The 21,286-nt window shown below is 38.6% G+C and overlaps 1 non-coding gene across 1 annotated transcript in view; it reads right to left on the reverse strand.

The window, feature by feature from the left end:
• LOC105860446 (uncharacterized) overlaps window positions 1–21,008 on the reverse strand; it is a 44,318-nt gene extending 23,310 nt beyond the window's left edge. The window contains exon 1 of the transcript XR_012919278.1: window positions 20,853–21,008. This is a non-coding gene — a transcript (uncharacterized LOC105860446). The remainder of the gene's footprint in view (window positions 1–20,852) is intronic.
• Between the last annotated feature and the right edge of the window lie 278 nt (window positions 21,009–21,286).

Genomic DNA, 21,286 nt, shown 5'->3' on the forward strand with positions numbered 1-21,286 from the left:
ATTAAAGTATGTGGCCAAGAAAGAAAACAATACTCCAACAGTGATCCAATCACTGTAGAATATGCCATGAAAACATTACACCTCCTTCTGGAGGCTGTATATCTGCTAATTTAGCTAACAACAACATTAGCTGTGTTGGTGACACACCTGAAATTCACCATCCAATACAATTTCTTATTTCTAAGTCTTTTTCACACCTGCTGCTTCTAAAAGACGTGAAGAGCTGGTTTTTTAAATTAACTTTTGGAGAAATTAGGCATGGAAAACACAGCTCATGGTTAAATTTTGCCTTTGGCACCTGATCTTTCATAAAGAAGATTTTGATCAGAAACTGTAAGGCAGAGAACAAACAAACCCTCCCAGTGACTTATTTAGGCTAAATGCTCAAGGCAAAAGCAAAAGGAATTGAATGTGTTATATCCTGGTAAGACAGGCATTGACTTACCAACTCATCAAAAGCGTACCTCCATTTTAGGAATAGTTCCTGAATTATGGGAGACAAAGCCACAAATAGATAACAAACAAACAAACCAAAAAATATAACCTCTTTATCCTGGTCAAAGCTTAAGGAATAGTCTAAATGTTAAAAAGAAAAAAAAACAGTATTTAAAATGAAACTAAGGAAATAATCTTTCCACAAAATAATTAGGAGGAGGCAGAAACATTTCAATGTCTGGCAAGTTAATTCTATTTGCATTATAAGCATTATCCAAAACACTATAAGATCCAGAAAGACAAGGTTTGAGCACAGTCTTAATTAATCCTGCATCGTGCCTGGTACAGCACTGAGTACCCTTGGGAACTTGATCATTTAAATTAAAATTTGCATGTACATACAATTCCCTAAAGATGCTTGGGGTACAAATAATGCCTTCATCCGCCACATCCTCATGTAGTTTTACAAAGAGCAGAGAAGACATGAGTCCCAGAATATTAAAGCAGCTTCTTCATAATAATTCAAAAGTCCAAGGGACCAAGGCCTTTTTTGGCAATCTGAGTAGAGCTCAATAGAATTTATGTCAACTAATGAATATTAAACAAAAAGGAATCTTATGTAAAGCCACAGAGACAATGTAGTTTAAAAGATGTAAATTAGTGAACTATAGCTTAGCAATGATATTATTCATTCAACAAATGTGTGGTGAGTGAAACTATGTTCAAAACACAGCCTTGACAGCATTCATCAGAGATGCCTCTACATTGAGGTTGCTCAGTCTACTAGGCAAGACATTAAGTATTCTGAGATAAGAAGAGAAAACCATGAGAAGAGAAACTGTCATTACAGAGGGGGAGATTCCACACATGACTTGAGGATCAGTCAATTCTGAAAGAAGTGGCAATTTAATTGCAACATGCAAGTGTCATAAGAAGTGGGCATTCAAAGATTAGGGGAAGGGCCTTACAAATAGAAACACATGATATAAAAGCATGAATATGGGACAGTGTTGGAGTTTTTCTACTTCTCACCCTAGGTGAGGCAAATAATGAGTATTGTCCTAAAGTTTAAAGTCTTTAACCAGTTGCTTCCTGCTCTAAAATGAGAGAGAAATTCTCTCTCTGTCTCTCTGTATATGTGTGTATATGGTGGTAAGTGTTGAGTAATTGGCAATGGCATAGAAACGGGAGCATTCATTGTCTACACATTTTCATGTTCATTGTCTATACACTTAATAGCAATCTTGTAAAGCAGATATTATTTTCTACATTTATGAGGAAATTGAAGTTCAAAGAGCCTATTTAAAATTACTAAAGTACTGTCTTTGGTCTATTGGGCTCCAGGCCTGTACATTTCCCCTATGGCCTACAGCCCACATACTATCTCCCTAAAAGAGACAGAGGCCAAGTGTGGTGGCTCTCGCCTGTGATCCCAACACTTTGGGAGGCCGAGGTAGGAGGATTGCTTGAGGCCAGGAGTTCGAAATCTCTAAAGGGGACAGAGTGGGGTTGGTAGTATGCTTTTTCCCAGCTAAACTCCCCACAAAAATCTTATAGTATAGTGTTTCGATAATGTTAATTTATCACTTCCATTCAACCTTTGCTCATTCTCTTCCACTCAAGAAACAAAGTGGGCCCCAAGCACAAATTGTACTATTTTATATGTCTTATATGGTCATAGCATGCCATAAATCTGGTTATTATATAATTTAGAATTGGTTCCAAGAAAAAGCTGGCTTTTTCTTACCCCCTTCCCCCCTGCCATAGGATTTTTCAAATCACTGCAGAGGTGATATAGTGTCTGAATACTTGATTCTGAATCTTCTCCACTTTTATCATTCTCTGGAAACTTAAACTTCAGTTTTCAAAATCATCAGCCAGTCCTCCATGGGCATAACCATTTGATAAGAAAGGGAAACTGATAAGGAGACATTGATATGTTTTATATATCCAACTACCCCTTTTTCTCAGCACTTCATATAGCATTCCCAGAAAAAATTGTAATGCATTGTACAGGAACTGTGGAACATTCTAGTGTGGCTTAAACTCCATGTTCATAGGGAAGAGGTCAACCAAAATGTTATACAAAGAGATCAGAGTCAGGTAATAGAAGGTTTTGAAAACCAGGTTAAGGAGTTTAGCCTTATCATGTAAATAACTAGGGACTGAGGCAAGCTTTTAATAAGGGAAGAGATATAAACTTGACCTTGGCTTTTAAATGGTCAGAACTTGAGAGACAGGATAGACTTTGCAGAGTACAGAGTACTAGAGAACAGGTAGGAACCCCTGTGTAGAGAACTCGTGAGGACCTGAAATAGGACAGTGACAAGGAGAATAAAAAAGAAAAGGAGACAGACTCCAGAGTCAAATATAACAGGATCTTAATCTTCATTTGCAAAGATCTTTGAGAAATCATGTCACATACCCTTCCATTCTATGGTTCTGAGGTTTTTAGCCTCAGTTAGTGGGAAGAAGAATGCTGCCCTTAACCAGAGCAGTCAGTGCAAGTTTGAGAGGGAAATGAGTTTAGTACTGGGCCTGCTGAGTTTGAGGAGTCTATGGGGTAGCAAACCCATCCTTGACACTTTTTGCTCCCTTTCCTGATATACTTCCCCCATCTTCCCTCTGGCAAACCCTCTCCAGGGGTGAAAGAGCTTTAGTTATCCAAGACCTCTTTACTTATCCAAGACCCAGTTCAGGAAGCCCTCAGTTTTTAAGTGCAGAAGAAAAGAAGGAAGAGGCTAGCCCCTCCAAGCACACTGTCACCAGTGTGGTTCTCGGTTCGTGAAGGTGGAAGTGGGAGGTGAGAGCCTCCAATGCAAACAGACCAAGTCTCCAACTCTGTTGGAATTGGGAGCCAAGCGAAGGACACTGCCAGAAAGGAGCCTGCACATCACCTCATTTGTAACTGGGGGAACAACAAAACAGATACAAGTGGTACGAATCTCTCCCCACAATCTGGCATCAAGTCACTGACTTTAAGGAAAAGAAATGCCTAATGAATGACGTTAACCAATTAGAGCTGCCTAAATGGAGCCCGAGCTCTGAAACAGAGGCTGTGGGTTCCTATTAAGCAGAGTGACCTGAACAAGAGCCAAAACAAGCAGGCACGGAACCCTGAGATGCCTGAATTCTGGCCTGTCCCAGAAGCAGCCCAATAAGCCCTGCAAAGACCCCTCTCATCCATCCCCTCAGGTCCAAGGACACCTTTTTAAACAATACTTCCCAGCTTTCCTTCTAGGATACTCTGTCCAGGCTTCTCTGCTCACTGCCAGGTCCTGCCACTACAGGAAATGGGGGAAAGAGTTGAGATTTGGGATAACTTGTCACCTTGAAGCTTTTGCTTGGTTGTTTTTATGAATTTGTATAATTTTTCCATATAGAATTTAGAGCCATCAGTGACATTTTTTTTTAGCCCCAAATCATTATAAATATGAAGGATAGGGAAAGAAGACCTAAGGGTAGTGGTAGATATATATGTGCTTTTATTTTATTTATTCATTTATTTATTTACTTAGAGACAGAGTCTTGTTATGTTGCCCAAGCTGGAGTGCAGCGGCAATATACAGGCATGTCACAACACACTGCAGCCTCAAACTCCCAGGCTTAAGGAATCCTCCCGCTTCAGCCTCCTGGGCAGGTGGGACTACAGGTACACATTGCCACACTAATAGACACATACAATATTAATTGAGCACTTATCTTTTGCTGGGATCCTTACATTATATTATTTCTTTTAATCTCCAGATAACCCTATGACCTGTGTATGTTTATTATTCCTATTATACATAGGAAAATTAAAAATCAGGGAGGCAAAAGAAGTTTTCCAAGGTCACCAAAATAGTAAGTGGAGAAAACATATACTAGTTTCAAAGTGTGGTACTATTTCTAACCCAATGCAATTACTATTTTTACATAAAATCTGATGGGAAGAAAAAAAACAGGTAGAAAGTACAGATAAGCAAAAAAGCAAAAAATAAGAAAAATTGCATCTAATCCCAGCACCCTATTCTGTGTAAATCCTGCAATTGCAGAAGTTTTAGCTGCCTTTTTGGAGTTACTACACTGATGCTGCAAAAAGGTTTGAAACAGAATATGTCTTCTTGCTATATTCAGATTCATCAGGAAATAACATGGGAGATGTTTTCAGATTTTTTAAAAAAATGAATTTAAGAAGTAGTCATCATGTCCTACTATGTATTAATACTTGAATGCTGCTTGGCATCTGGCGAATTAGAAGGCATTTGTGTTTTTTTAGTACCTTTCCTCTAGAAGCTCGCCTGAAATGACAGCCATGAATAAGTAGAGGCCTAGCCAGGGTTCCAGGAAGTGTCTGCCATATCAGCTAGTGGAGCCCCACTGTACCCATCAGAAACTTTCTGTGTAACTATGGTCAATAAACAATGCCCCCAGCTTCAGTTTGTCCATCTCCCAATTGTTGATTTTCACTCTACCTCTGTTTAATGATCAGAGATTTTGGGGGGAGCTAATGAGATACATATTTGTCAAAGCCCTTTAAAATAAACAAAGCACTATGCAAACAAAAGATAATTGCCAAAATCTCTAATAACTAAGGACTCAGCTTCTGAGATGAAGAATTTGCCAAGTTAAAGGATTCACAGTACTATCCCTTTATACCACTAAGTCATTAATTAGGGGCAAAACAATAACCAAAGGGATTCCATAATAATATCACACTCATTCATTGGCATAGAACATGCATAGTAATAGTGATGAGGATAATATTGATGGCTACTACTTATTCCCTTGAGCACCAGAGTTTCAAATGCCTTGTAAATGCTTTGCACGACTTTTTCATTTACTCCTCATAATAACCCTATCAAGGAATATAGTTTATTTCCATCTCACAAATAAGGAAAGTACATTAAAATTCACAAAGTATTTTTACATATAAATACATCATCTCATTTCATTCTCATATCCCCGTTTTGTTGAATGATGGCACTGTGACTTAGAAAGACAATTTCCCTCAGGTAACATAATTTGTTGAAGTCAGATCTCAGTTTAGAAATGAGTCTACCTAGGTTTTTTCAACTAAATTACAACTGTCTCAGTGTTCAGTCACACAATCTTAGAAAACTTCCCCATCCAATTAAGTCCTCAAACACCCAACATTAGCACCTGTACTCATCATTTTGAGACGGGCTTACCTGACATAGACTCAGCCTACCTAAGTCAAAAGACACCTGAAAAGGTTCTCCAAAAGGGCCTCATCTCAAACCTCTTCTATACCTATGATAGTATTGCAATCCAACATGGCCCAGCTTTTCTGCCCTGGAATCATTCAGAGATATTTTTCCTTCATAAAATATTATTTCTTAAAAAATAATAAAATAAATAAAGCCGGTAGCCCTTTAATAAATGTCCCCACTTAATTGCTGATTTTGCCAATGGTAGACATACCCATTTGTTGTATTTATCTCTAATAGGAATTAACCCAAAGCTTTCTGTATTAAGGTGCTCAATGAAGGAAACCTTCAAGTCACCTTCCATACCTCTCTTAACTTTATCATACTTTACCAATTCATCACCAAGCCTTGGGCTTCAAGACATGGAAGAATGTAGTCATGAGTGTGAGTGAATGTTGCTGGGAGTTGGTTAAGTGGTTTAGGATATGTGAAAGAAAGGAACCTTGTAAATCCATTCACCGGCAGAGGAAGGATGGGACTTATATGGGAAACATTGACATGGCTGATTTGATGAGGTTATACATTATATAAATGGAATCCAGGAATGGACAGACTAGAAAAATAGGGACCATATTGCAATTGGGACCATATTGCAAAGGTCTTGTAAATCAGGCTGTGAAGCTGCACATTGCTGCTTCTCACACTTTGCCAGTAGAAGACTCCCACATCCACAGGGCCACGATCACTTACCATAAACAAAATTTATTTGCAATCTTTTGTCTTATCATTAAAATCATACAATTATGTATCCTACTGCATTCATGTACATTGGTTGATTTTAACATAAAAATAATATTCTAAAATACAAGCCATTTAACTGATCAAAATGTAGGCTGTATGTAGATAAGACATGTTTATCCTATGGCTTCTCACAGCCACCATCACAGCTCTCTGTTACCTGAGATGTTCTGTAATCCAGTTTGTGAAGTATAAGTAGATAATGGAACATCATTGGCAAAGTTTTGAGCAGAAAAAAATGAGTTGATCAGAGCAGTATTTTAATAAGATAATCTGATAGTGTGAAGTTGAACAAATTTAAGAACTGGTGGAGACTGGAAGCAGGGTGATCTAATAATCTCATAGTACCTCATCTTTATTTAATGCTTTATTAGGTGCTTTAAATAGTCTCAATTAATCCTCACAATCCTCTAAAGTACAAACTATCAACATTCCCATTTTACAGATGAGGAAATAAAAGAAAAGAGAATTTAAGTGGCATCCACAGAACATACAGTGGGTAGGTAAGTGGCTGACCCTGACCTTCGACCAGGGCAGTAGGTCTCCAGAGTCCACGATCTTAACCACTACACAGAAGCACAGCCGAGAAACCAATATAAGCATTGAAGTAAGAGGTAATAAAGATCCTAAGTAAGATCACACCAGTAGGACTGGAAAGGGTTAGGTTTGAGAAAGGTGGCAAAGATTGACTTGATGGAATTTGACAATCTGATTAGACTGGGGGAGAGAAAAGGAAGAAGTCAAAAATGACTGATTTTTCAAGCCTGGATAATTGGGAAAATATTGTGGCCATCCTCATAAATAAAGGCCTACAGAAGAGAAGCAGGTTTGTTGAGGAAACAAGAGATGGGGAAGATGACGTCTTGAGTCTGAGATGCCTGTGGGGCATGCAGGTGGAGAGAGCCAAGGGGAAGAAATGCAGGTGCTGCGAGTTTCCCATCACTCGGCCTCCAGACTTGCTAAAGGTCCAATCAGCTTTTGTCAGCCTAGGTTTGCAGTCTTTTGTACTTACCCTATAATACAGAGCACATTGTTGAGTGACACAGGATAAAATTTTCCATAAACGCTTCCATAAAAGTTGGGGGAAAAAAGACTCACATATAGATACAGGCAACCATAAACTCAGCCACCTCATCACAAGTTGCAATCTTTTGCAAAACTATCTTAAGCTGCTTACTTTCAAAACTCATATTATTAGGCACAAATCAGTGGCTTGAGGATAGATACAGTAACAGCTGAGTAATTCCTTTCTTCCCTGCAGCAAGCTGCCCTTATAAAGGTTAATTTGCTCCTGCATGATAATGAACTCTATTCAGAGTTCTGAAACTGCAAGTTGGCTCAAAATGATACTGTTTTCCAGGGTTAGGGCTAAAAGGACTCCTGATCCAGCTGAGGTGGGAGGATAAAAAAAAGGCAGAAGGGGACACTGGAGAGAAGAGTCACATGTTGGCTGGAGGAAAGAAGAGGTGGGATGCAAAACTACCAAGGTCGTTTACAAAGCTGAATCTGTTTCAGTTACTAGAGATTTCTGATTGGGAGATTGACTGGGTTTGCTCCTTCTAAAAAATAAGTTATCCCCAAATTATATGGTGAATGGCATATAACTTTCCTTAGTCATCCTGTTTGCTACACGATTCATTCCTTTCCTCCTGCAATGTATGTTGACCTTTGAAGTTTTGGCTTTCACTTCCCACTGAAATCTCACTACAGAATTTAGAGACAACTAAAGAAAATATATAGATTCTGCTATCTCAGTTTATTACAAATAGCAGCATCTGCTTCTTACATACAATATGTTATCAGTTTTTTAAAGAGGGAAGCAACTACATTACCGATCCAAATCTAAACAGTTTGAAAACTAGTTTTAATACTTAGCTAAAGTTTGGACATGTACATAAACACACAACCACACACACAATCATACAAACATATCATATCCCTTCTCTCTCTCTCTCTCCCTCTCTCTCTCTCACTCCTTTCTCCTTGCCCCTTTTCTTCTCCTCTCTCACTGTTTCTAATATAAGCTTTCCGTTAAAAATCAAAATGCAATTTTTGTGATTTTGGAATTGGGTGATAAAGTCATATTTCATCACTGTGTTCTCAGTTCTCTTAGTCTTTGCCCACATTCCCACCTAACTTATTTTTTCTTTAAAAATCACATCTTAAATTTTGGGTAATATATTCAATGACAAACGCTTTGAGTTCTGCTTTAAGATTTGACTTTGTATTGAAAATGCTGATATTTTAAGCATCATTACAAAAGCCAAGCAATTCTTCTGGGCAATATTAATTCGGCATCTTTAACCACAATAACAGATATTTTGTTCACAACCTCTTTCTCCCTTGCCATCTGCACATAGAAATCTAAAAGGCCAAGATACTTGATTGCCTGCCTAGGGATGTCCCTGTGACACTGTCTGGACCACCGGACAGATACGAGTAGAATTCCCTGAACAAATTTTTTTCTCCAAAATGGAGAAAGGCAAAGCCTCACTGAGAGAAAGCTCTTTGCCTCTTTCTCCTCCCCTTTCTTCATGTCTGAAGTGCAGAAGTGAAGTCACGAGGCACAGCTCTGTCTTGCAACTGTGAGATGACAAGCATGAATGTCACGGTCTTCAGGCAAACAACAGCAGAATGGAAAGATAAAAGGAGGTTGGGTCTCTGATGGCCTCAGTGAGCCATCACTGGATGTCAGTCCTGACATCTTCATAATCAGGTATTTAAGCCACTGTTAATCTTAGGAGCTACATAGAATCCTTACAACTACACCACTCAAGATGACCCAAGTGAAAAACCGGAGTTCATTATAAGAATACAGGGGTCTCTCCCAAAACCTGATAGAGAAATGTGTCCGTCTCATAACAGAGAGAGAACAGAAAATAGAAAGCTGCCCAGGATCCTAGACTGCCATTCCATCTCTCTCTATCCCAGGCCACAGGGTTTCTTATGAAATCTTTACATTCTTATGACTGATCTCTCCATGCAACAGCACCATTATTCTTTGACAAGAGAATGGAGACATCCCTCTGCTTCCTCAGGCATGAGGCTGGCCTCCAAATCTGAAGTTATGTCTTTTCCCATTCTACTCCCAGCCCCAATTCTCAATCCATGTCTCTCTATCCCAATTCCAAATACTTATGCAGGAGATCCTAATTAATCCTGCTTGGGAGAGATATCTACTCCCATGGCCCAGGAGTGGAAGGTAACATGAAATAAACATATATTACACTTAGTCACATTCAACAACTATTTGCTGAGTTCCTACTCTGGGCTGGCGCTGTACTAGACATCAGGGATGCAACAGTGAACCAAACCAAGTCCCAGTTCTCGTGGCTTACCTTCTGGTTCATGGCGATAGGAAGGAAGGAAACACACAAGTGTATAATATGTGGTGGAAATATGTGACATAAGAAAAAATAAAACGGGATAAAGCAAACAGACCAATATCACAGGGAAAATCACTGTCTTTTGTAGGGCATTCAGGGTTCTGGTAAGGTGACATTTGAATAGATATTTTTAAGAAAATGAGGGACTTATCCTTGTGGTTTCTGGCAAATAGCATTCAAAGCAGAGAAAACAGCAAATGCAAAGACTCTGAAACTAGAAGCATTTGTTTGGCATTTTTAAAGAAACACAAAGGATGCCAGCATGTCTGTAGCAGAGTGAGCTAGAAGGCAAGTAGTAGCAGGTAAGTCAAGAGAAGGGTCATGGCGTAAGTCCTGGAGCTCCATCTCTGAAAAAAGGGACCCCACCCAGGCAAGACTAACACAGACTGGACAATATCCCCCCAAAGATCTACTACAAACAGATATAAGTGGATTAAAGTACTTGGAAATTTCATTTCATTTGTGGAAAGCCAGAGAAGTCTCTATGGAAGGAGTACAAGGCAGGATTGTACCAGGGGAATATCATGGGCTTTAGTTAGAGTCAGAAAGACCTGAGTTTGAATAAACAGACATAATAGTAAAACAGACAATATCTACCTACCTTACAGATTAATAAATTATGCATAATGCTTATAATATTTATATGAGAAATATCTGATATGTCTTCATTGACTTGGAGAGTGAACATTTTTTTTGTATGTGTGTGATTCCATGGAACAAATCAGAAAGGATATCCTCAAAGGGCCCTTCTATCTCTGACACATGGAAAGTCTGCCATTGCTGCCACTACAGCATGGGTCTACCTCCCCTCGGTCCAGGTCTTGGAGAGAAAGATTCAAAGTCCACCAACACATTCTCATACTGCTTATGACACTCTTATTCTCCCAACAATGCAACTAGTATTGTAGGAAAGTAATAAAGTTCATTCTTAAGAAAAAGTGAGGAATTCAAAAGGAAAAGGGAAAAGGGGGGAACATGGGTTGCAGGAATAAATATTTCTTCCTGAAGTTTGCAGAGAAGCATTGATCAAGAGCTGGGAAACGTGAATGACACTACATTATTGGATACCTGTCCTTATATCTGTGCCATTTTTGCAAGATGTCATTGATCTGCCCCTATCTTTAACACAATCTGGTCATAGGAGAAAGGGGAAATCTCCAGTCATCTTGTCTATTGCACAACATAAAAATGACTAAGTACATTTAAATGATAACTCCAGTATCCAGCTATTTGATTTATTTAACACAGATTTCAATTTTAGATTCTGGCTCTGCTAGTTACAAGATCTGTGATCGACACAAGTAACTCTATCTCCCTGTGCCTTACTTTTCCTTAAAAGAAGAAAATATTTTTTACCCCCCAGGGTTATTATGAGGATTAAACAAAATAATGTGGGGTGGTGATCCCTTACCTCAGTTTTAACTAATGAGTTACTCACTGGTCACTGCTGACCATTACCCAGCATCAAACCTTCTTTCTAGGCTTCCACAAGTCCACTTGATATTATTTTTAAGGAAACTGTTGAAAATGTCAATTTCATAGCAAATAAACCCTAACTGCATTCAGTTACTCTCTACTAAAACATATTCATTAAAAATAAAGCACTCTGATTTCACGGTATCAAAAATTTCCAACAAATCATATTATAGGACAATCTTATTTTGTTTATTAATTTCTATTATTCGTATAAAAGAAATGGCTCATTGCCTTTTTAAAAGAAAGACTGGAATAAAATGTGAAAGTCATATTTTCAGAGTTCAGAAGCTGGATGCCATTTTCGTGGATCGGAAAATCATTACCCGTCAATCAAATCTGAGATGCCCCATTGCTTTAAAAAACTGGCACAAACATGAGACACAAGTAAGTGAGGTTTTATATAAAAATGAAAATGAGTGGTTAAGAAACTCCAAAGGCTTTAATACTTAATAAATAAACTTTCTGGCAATTTAAGTTATGGGCTACGTAACTCAGACCCAATACATTAATTTACCTTGAGAGTGGGTTGATTTACAGTTTCCTTTTTAGATATGCATGGTTTACTCAGTAATGATAATAAAAGAGAACCACAAAATTCCACATGTACAGCATCACTACCTCCAAACCAGCCCCAGCATGCCAGGTTGCAGAGCCCTTAAACCCACACACCAGGAGTTTAACTTCAGCTTGGCTAGGGGACTTGGATGAGACTTTCACTATTCAGATACAGAAAATATTAATTATCATCAAATCTGTCATTATCTTCCCATCCCCCCTTCCACATCCCCATCTCACCTACTAGATCCTTTCTCCCACCAGCCAGCAAAATGAAAAGCAGTGATTTGCTTAGTGGATTGTGGTTTTACTCAAAAAGAAAAAGGGGCAGCTGTGTATGCCTATTCAGAGTAATCAAAATAGGGAGATGGGAAAGGTATTTGTTGAAGTGCCCCAAGGCAATTTTGTAAAAATACAGAAAATATCATTTTATCGAAGCAGCTACAGAAGGAAGGCAGACAGAAAGAGGAGAAAAAGGAGAGAGGAAAATAGAAAGAGAGATAAAAGAAAGAGAGAAAAAGGGGGGAGAAAGAAAGAAACAAAGAGGGGACTAGAGAGAAACAACATGAGAAAAGAAAGAGATGGAAGGAGAAATGGGACAAAAACAAAATGAGGCACAAAACCATGTGTTTAATACCCTCCCAGCCCCCACTCTCTGTCATTTGAACTGCATGTCCAGGCAGATATAGGGGTTAGTAGAGTATGTAAAAGCAGCAACCCAAGTTAGCCTGGTTTGCTGAAATAACAGACAAACGCCTACAGGATATTACTTTAGGAGCACCTGAATGACCCACTGCCCAAAATAACACCACTTCATCAACTGCTGGTGCCCAAAATTCCACTATTTATGCTGCCTTTTTTTTTTTTTTTTTTTTTGGAAAGGGCTATATTGCTTATGGCATTTCCCTGGATTAGAAAACTCTTTCTACCTATTTGCAACTATTTAAAATCTTCTTGCAGCTATCTTTCAGGGTCATCCTGGATGCTGGTTTGGACCTTAAGAGAAGAAAATATGAAGCTATTCAGTGTCTGAGCTGGAAAAGGTGTCAAACCAGAAAGCTAAAGTCATCCAAGATGAAATTTAATTATTCAACTGGTGTTCAATGCTTGTGAAACCAGGCTTATAATAGACATTTAGTTTGTATTTATAAATTAAGGAAGGTGGAAAAATACCTGTTACATTTTGATTTTATATTTTTAAAATTATATGTCACATAATTAGTATAACAAAAAATGCCCTAATACTTTTCATACTCACACTCACATGCATAAACAGACCCACAGTAATACAGCTGGAGGGGTGATCAGCTTGGGAGCTAAATGTGATTTTTAAAAATCAAGTTTTTTCCATCTTTCTGTTTTGTTGTTCCCTGCATTTCACTTAGTTCCTTTTAGGGTAACAACATGGCTAAAGCTATACGAGGTTTCACATACAGACCCAACAATGGAGGATTTCTTCCCATTTTTTTTTTTAATCAATAAAGAAAACTTCTCCCATAAGTTCACTAGCAGACTTTTACTTATGTGAGAAGTGATATTGCTTAGTGGTTAGAAACACAGACTTCAGGACAAGACTCCTGGGTTTGAACCTAGTTCTGCCACTTATTAGCCCTGTTTTCTTGAACCAGTTCCTTAACGTCTATGTTCATCAGTTTTCTCATTTGCAAAATGAAATTGATAATAATATCTATCTCATAGCATGTTAACTGAGTTAATGTATGTAAACACCTTCTTTAATTTACTATTTCAATAGATTTAGGGAATATAGGTGATTTTTTGATACATGAATAAATTGGATAGTGGTGAAGTCAAGGCTGTTAGTATAACTGTCACTGGAATAGTGTACATTGTAGCCGATAGATATTTTTCTTTAGGTAAAGCAGCATCTATTAATAGTTGATAGCAAGTCCTATCATATGTTAGTTGTTGGGCCTGAATTGGGCCATATATTCATGCCTAAGGTACTGATAAGGGAGAAAGCTTGCCAACATTCAGTTCCTGAGGCTTGAGACCACCTTCCTTGAATTTCGTGGCTTCTCAAAGAAGAATAGATACATAGACAAAACTGGTTCTGGTTAGAATGGAGGACAGGTATAAGTGGCTGTTGAATATGCAGTCAAAATTATTTGCTACATGTATTATATCCCTTAATCTTGTTATAATCCTATAATGCAAATAGTATCATCCCCATATTACAGAGAAAATCCATGACTTAGAGAGGGTCATTAATTTGCCTAGGGTAGTAGAAATAGCAATGGTAGGGTTGGTGTTTTAAACCAGGCTGTCTTCAAATCTTGTGTTCTTTCCATTGTAACGACAGTTTCGCTTTAATAGAAGACCCAAGGTTTCTCATAGTTATCCATTTGCAAGGGTTTCATTTAGCCCTGTGGAGGCGCATGCAGAAGGGCTTTGTATGTTAGTCTCTATACTACAGCTTAGAGTGGAAAGATAGAAGATGAAGTGCGTAAGAGGGGCACAAAAGTAGCTACCAGTTCTTTGATGCTTAATACATGTGTTAAATAAACCATGGGTCTGCTCTCATTCATGACACTCAGGCTTTTAAAAAAAAACATTTTTTCCTATACAGGAAGGACTCAAGCTGGCCTTAAGTCTGTCATTGTAAATAAAGCTGAGTTGGAACACAAGATGCATTCATTAATTTACTTATTTTTCATGGTTGCTTTCATTCTACAACACCAGAGTTGAGTAGCTGAAACAGATACTATGTGGTTCATAAAGTCTAGTATATTTACTTTAAAGTCCTTTAGAGAAAAAGTTTGCCAACCTTTGGCCTAGAACAACCCTGATATCAAATACATCTTAATGTGTTGGATTTGTGTACTTTTATTATTTCATGCAATATACATGCTTCCTAACAACACTGAACATAGGTGCTTGGGACTAGAATCAGTATACTAGATGTTGATTCTAGTCTACATCCATCATTTTAGGAAGGGGGTGATAGAAAAGAAAAAATGAGTCCAGATTTGGAAGACAGGCACACCTGGGTTCAAATTCCAGAACATGACTATCGAGTGGTGATAGTTATACCTAGGCTATAGTCTGTGAACATGAGAAACACAATCAATAACGCACTAGCATAACTCTTGGAGCACAGAGAGATAGAAGATGTTTTCCAGATGGAAGAAACTGAGGCTATGTGAGATCCTGATATTTGCAAGAATAATAATTTAGGTTTCCTAAGGCATGTTTTCCCCTCTATGATGCCACATCTAAGCTTATTTAATAAGCATATGCACTATAGAGATGAATAGAAATAGGCATTTGTTCATAGCATCATTAACACCTTTGCTGAGAAGGGACATTATGGATCTGGATGACCAATCTGCTCAGTCTGTGAAGCAATCTGCTTCTCAGCACCAGCTTCCAGCACCAGGAACTTGGCTAGAAGACCCAGGTCTTTGAGAGTCCAGACTCTTCCCTACCCCTAGACCGCTGCTGCTCTCCCCCTGCCCAGGGGCTTGAACAACCATTACCCAAATGTTCACCTTGAGAAGACTCAATCTGATGAGCCAGGCAATAGGTTACCCAGGAGCTTTTACTGCTCCTGAGCTGTGGGGTCAGAGCATCATTTTAACTCTACAAAGACAGAATACCATTAGAAGATAAGCCACAAGGACTAAACCAAGCAACCAAGTGTACAAGGAAGGAGCATGGTGATGGAGTTTTTTGAGTGCATGTCCTCTGTGGAGAGGGTCAGTCAGCCTACAGACACAAAGTCTGAGAAAGCATAAGATATAATGTTCATAAATCTGAAACATGTTTAGGGATACAAAGAATTAGGCTTCTACGGAGCTACTGATGAAGCAGATTTGTAAAAACAGGAGCTTATAAATACTATAGCTTATTAATAAATGGAACAGGCTGCCTGAGGAGGTAGTGAGTTCCCCATTTCTGAGCATGTTGAAACAGACAACAGTCTCCCTCGTGCCAGATAATACAATAGTGATTCCAATACACAATGTGGAATTGGACTAGTAAAACTGTAAAATGCATTTGAATTTACGGATTGATGTTACCCATGCTTCTCAAACTGTTATTTTATTTGGTTTGAAGTTGCTTATGCATTTTTCCCATCAATTGATCTTTCGAATTGATTGATTGGTTTTTAGCACTTCAAGACCATAAATTTTGAGTGAGTCTTCTCTATTCTGTACATTGGCCAAACATGCATCCACTGAAAAGTCCTGGTGAATGACACATTTTGATTTTGGGAGGTTTAAGTCACAAATGAAAAAAAACCCATATTTTTAAAAAGCTTGCTTCTAATGGAATAGGGCTGCGTTTATTCCCATTCTTAACTTCATCCTATTGTCTGCATTTTTTTCCCACCAAACTATCAGACCACCCAAATCAATTCTTCTCTTTATTTTGAATTTACTGTTTTTTGAAATATGTATGTGGTTTTGAAATTCCCCTAGGATCTTAGGGTATGAGGCACTGTGTCTGTGTGTGTGTGTGTGTAACGTGTCTCCTTCATAGCTTGATAATTATATTTGGGTTAAGTATAGCATATGGACTTACCCCTATCTCACACTCAATGTTTTAAAACCCCTAGGAGGGCTAGAAACTAAGGGAAGCTGCCTTGGTTGGGCAGAAAGCCACATGGCTACACATTTCACACAGACCTCCTGTTCCACGTTACTTCCTCTCTATCCTTCTGTTGCCAAACCACCACAGTTCAGCTAATTCCTCCTCGAGCAGAGTCTCACCAGTGCAGCAATTATAGTGGAGACATAAATGGAGTTAGAAATGAAGTAATAAAGAGGCAAAGAGAAGAGGCTACCATGATTCATCTCTAAAGCATGTGAGGTCATTAAAAATATATATGTGGTCCAGTAATCACTAATTTTACCCAATAACTAAAAGAAAGGAGGAAGAAACTAAAATTGGGTGTTTTGAAAAAACCCTGCCTTTCTTGGTCTCTTCCCAAGAAAGCAGCTTGCTTAAGGGGGCATATATATGTTCTAAGCAGAATGCCAAACCTGTCATCATAAATTATCCCAAGGTATTATTTAGAATAGCCAAGCCAAGGAAGAGAATAGGAATTTTTAACAATGTATGGCTTTCACACTTTCCTATTAATTCTTACGATGTACTAAGCTTTTACTAAAATGAAATCCCTGAGATATCAGTACTTTAAAGTATGCTTAAGGCAATATTTGGGTACTTGTCTTATTGTCTGAAATTTTCCAGGAGAGAAAAGGGAGAAACTATGACATCATAGCCCAAGAAAGTTTGCTCATGACCCAATTTCACAGGAATTTGCTTATTCGGCTTTCTAGTAATCACTGAATTCTGCACACTTCCCTTGAAACCAACTTCTCCTGACTGTTACATCCGTACGAATAGCATCTTCCTTGTCCCCTCAGAATTCCAATCTTACCCATTTTTGCTCTTTTTTTTAATGCTCTTCCACTTGTTCAATTTCCACTCCAACCTCCCACTTCCAGCATCAAGTCAAGATTTGCTGTTGTGCCTCTTCCATGGCAGTCACTACCTCTTCATCCTCACAGCCATTTCAGTAGTACAGGCTCTCATCTTTTCCTACCCACCTGTTGTGGCAGCCTCCTAACTGGTCTTCCTTCCTCACCCTTCCTCGTTATTCTATCCTCCCACTTAAATCACCCATTCCGGTGGACCTTGTGTTATCGATCACATAAGTTCTTTCAACAGTCTTATTGGAGTAGCATTTCTCATTTTCTCCACCTATAAAGCCCTTATTCAACATTTAATGTTCACTTTCTTTAAGAAGCGTTCCATGATTCCCTAGCTACCTGAACAACATGCCCCTTCAATACTCATAACTTTATTAAAATACCTGTAATTGCCTCTTTTCAGTCCTGAAGGCTTTGACGTAAGATATTATCTAGTTTTTTTTAAAATTCTCAACACTTTATATAGTGCCTGACCTATAGAAGATGTGTCAAAAATATCTGTTTAAATGGATGTAATTCCTCATTTAAAATTCAACAGCTTTATTGCCACCCAGAAAGTACAAACTGGCATTTGGAGCCTCCCTCTTTCATCTGTCCCCATTTCCAGAGTTATCATCCACTGTGCATTTGTTACACCCAAGCAAAGCCACACCCACTCACTATTCTCTGAGTTTCTACCCTTTCCCGACCATGTGGCTTTATTCTTGCTGTATCTGCCACCTGGAATAGACTTTTTCTCTAACCTCCCAACTTACCCCCTAGGATCCATCCTCCAATCGTTATGTTATATATAATATCCTTTATGTTTCCCAGATACAGCCACAGCTATATGAATTCTCTCTTCAGCATCAATTCATCTCCACTGGCATAACCTTATTGCACCTTATAACATAGCTGTCTATATCCCTGACTTATCTCTGCTATCAAGAACATGCACTATGTATAGCAAAGACTGTATTACTTAGCTATATATCACTCCAACACCTAAAGTAGTGATGTAGACATATTCATGCTTAGTGTATGCTTATTGTATTTGAAAAGATCGCTTTCAGTATACTGCTATACTGAAATATTGCTTTGATGCATGCTGTTTTTGGTGTCTAAGCCAAGCTGTCAAGTAGAACATTGACTTGGAGAAGTTTGTCAAAAAGAAAAAGGCCTCAGACCTCCCTACAGGTGATTGCATTCCCTTCTTTTTAGAGCAATCAAAAGCATAAATATGTATAGTTTCTTAACTTTAAAAAATATTTGATAAATGATTGGTTTTATGGATTACATCTGTTATAGTCAATAACAACTTTACACACACACACACACACACACAACACACTAATTAAATTCTCAAGATATGCCCTTGGGAAAACCTAGTGTCTTTTTTTTTTTTTTTTTTTTTCAGAAAAAAAACACAGATCAAAATTCTGTTTGAGGTAGAAATTAATTATTCATATGATTTTTGAATGTGACCAAAATTAGTCAACATTCTCTAAATGCTTTTCAATTGTGAAAAATACCTACCTCCAAAATGAGAGACAAGCCTTATTTTTTTAGTCTAGGGATAAGAGAGAAGATAGCAAATCCTAGGGATTCTTTTGCAAAAATTTGAATCAATGGTCAAAGTTTGTGGAAACTACATTAGAAAGTCAATGCTCTGATTCCATGTTCTTACAGAATTCTCAGTGCTACTATCTTAGCCCCATGCCTCAATTACTAGTCTCCCCAATGTACACATGAGAGTCATTCAAAACCCCAAAATTAGTGAGATCACTGTCCCTTTGAGTGTATGTCCTTATTTAAGTTCTGTTTAATATAAAAACTCCCAGGGAAGAGTAGCTTTGACCTTGAAATTTATCCAGACAGGCTGAACAAATGGCAATTACATATTTTCCCATTCCGAGGAAAATAATATTTTATGTAACTGGACTTAGAGACTGGATTTCATATCCCATCATTAAGGGATTTCCCTCCAGCGATTGTAAGATATCCTACTTAGCCAAAATTTTCATTTCACTTTAGCTCCAAGAAAATTATCAGAGCTTGGCTGAAGCAGTGGGAGTAAATGTCTAGCCCATTTCTAACAGGCTCATCAGACCCCTGGGTCAGGGCCATGAGCTGTTTTTCCAAAAATCTTTCCATGGACCAGAGAAAAAAATGGCATGCATGAATTTAAAACATAAAAGATTTGAGGTATCAAGACATTTGGGATACAATATGGCCTGTCATCAGGCCATTTTCAACATACATTTTTTTCACTGGCTTCCAGACAAATACAACATTGTTTCCACATAGGAGTGGGCAGACACTGCCTTAGTCATCTTTTTTGTACTGGTCAATGGAAAGATCCCCAGGGGCAACTGCCAGTGTGCCTGGGCACGTTCGACATTTCTGTGGGTTTCTTTAAGTGTGCTTTTCATTTAATAATTGCTGACACTGTTACAGGCACATGCTCAAGAACACCCCAATACAAGCCCATGGCTTGGAAGAGGGGACAGAAAGAGACTTGAAGGGGCAGACACAGAGAGAATGAAGTACTGATTCTCCACTGTATGCCAATCAGTGAGGAGTAGAAATGAAGAAGGGAGAAATCCCAGGCCATACCCATCACATGAGTGCGCCCCAAACTGGGATTAGAGCCCAAGTACCCTGAGTCTTTCTGTGACTTCCAATAATACACTGCTTGTCACATCCCACAAGTACAGTTAGCACAGGGAGGATAGAAAAGAAGGAGGACACATGACAACTTTTGATTTTCAAACTCTTTAAGATATCCTTCCTGCCCACCCCCATCAGAGTAAGGTGCGTTGGGCTGTGTCCCTACAGTGTGCCACGATTGCCTCTAGCAGCACTTGCCACATCACACTGGAACTGACATTTCACTCTTCTATTTCTCCAACCACACTGTAATTCCTTGAAAAGAAAAATGTTATATTTCACCTCTCTAGAGCTTAGCTCTGGAGTTGTTTGACATGTAATAGAACATGAATAGTTACTGAATTAATAAATTCACTCTTGATTCTGTGTAGTGACAGAGAAAAATACTAGGGCCAACAGGTGACAGCTCCAAGAGGAGATGGTTTTAACTTAACACAGGAAAGACCATTCTAACCAGAGCCTCCCAGAGTCAAACGGCAAGGCAGGAAACAGTGAAGCTTTCCAACAGAGACAGAATACTGGAGAGAAGATGCCTGTCTGGGGTGGTCTCCAATTTAGTGATTCTGTGACTATTCCATTCCAGACCCCAGGCCTCATCATTAATCTCAGAGAAGAGTCTCTAGCACCACCTTCCTGTAACCTGGAGGACTTTATTTGTAAAGGTCTGTAAAGTCTATGCTAGCTGGCTAATGGACTTACCGATCCTATTTTGTATTTAAGTATTGAGCCTCTGCAGTAAGAAAAAAGCGTTAGTCAAAGAGGTCTGTGGTTGGGAAGTCAGCTTAATCTTCTACTACTGAGCTGATTTGGATTAGAAGGATGACATTTACCCCTACCCCCTGAGAAGCATTGTACAGACATAATAAACAGGAGTCTCAACATGTGTTAGCAGAAGAAAACACAGACAAATTAATCTGAAAACTGATCAGAACGTTGTAGCTCACCTGAACTATCATACTGAGGCTTCAAAAGGAGACTCATCTTAAATCACACAGCTAGTCCTGGTAGAGTTGGCACAAAATTCCGTTGATTACAAGGCCAGAATTCTTTTCATTACCCAATGCTGTGAAGCCCACTATAATATAACACTTAATTATACAGGTTCAGGAATACAAGTCAAAGCAGATCCCAAATGTAATAATAGATGCTTAAACTACATATGGGGAAAGCATGCTATAACATGGTTAAGCTATGACATGAATAAATTATAAAGGGATTGATTGCGCTATGTTTTTCCCATCAAGGACTGAGCTGTACTCCTACATCTTGCAGATCATCTGTGCTGTAAACTATAAAACACATGATCTCATTAGAATCCAAACCAAATGTTTTGGGCATCAGGGTGTATAGGAAAGGTGAGGTACACGAGCACCTCATT

This window comes from Microcebus murinus, chromosome 1, assembly GCF_040939455.1.
Source record: "Microcebus murinus isolate Inina chromosome 1, M.murinus_Inina_mat1.0, whole genome shotgun sequence".
Taxonomy (NCBI): domain Eukaryota; kingdom Metazoa; phylum Chordata; class Mammalia; order Primates; family Cheirogaleidae; genus Microcebus; species Microcebus murinus.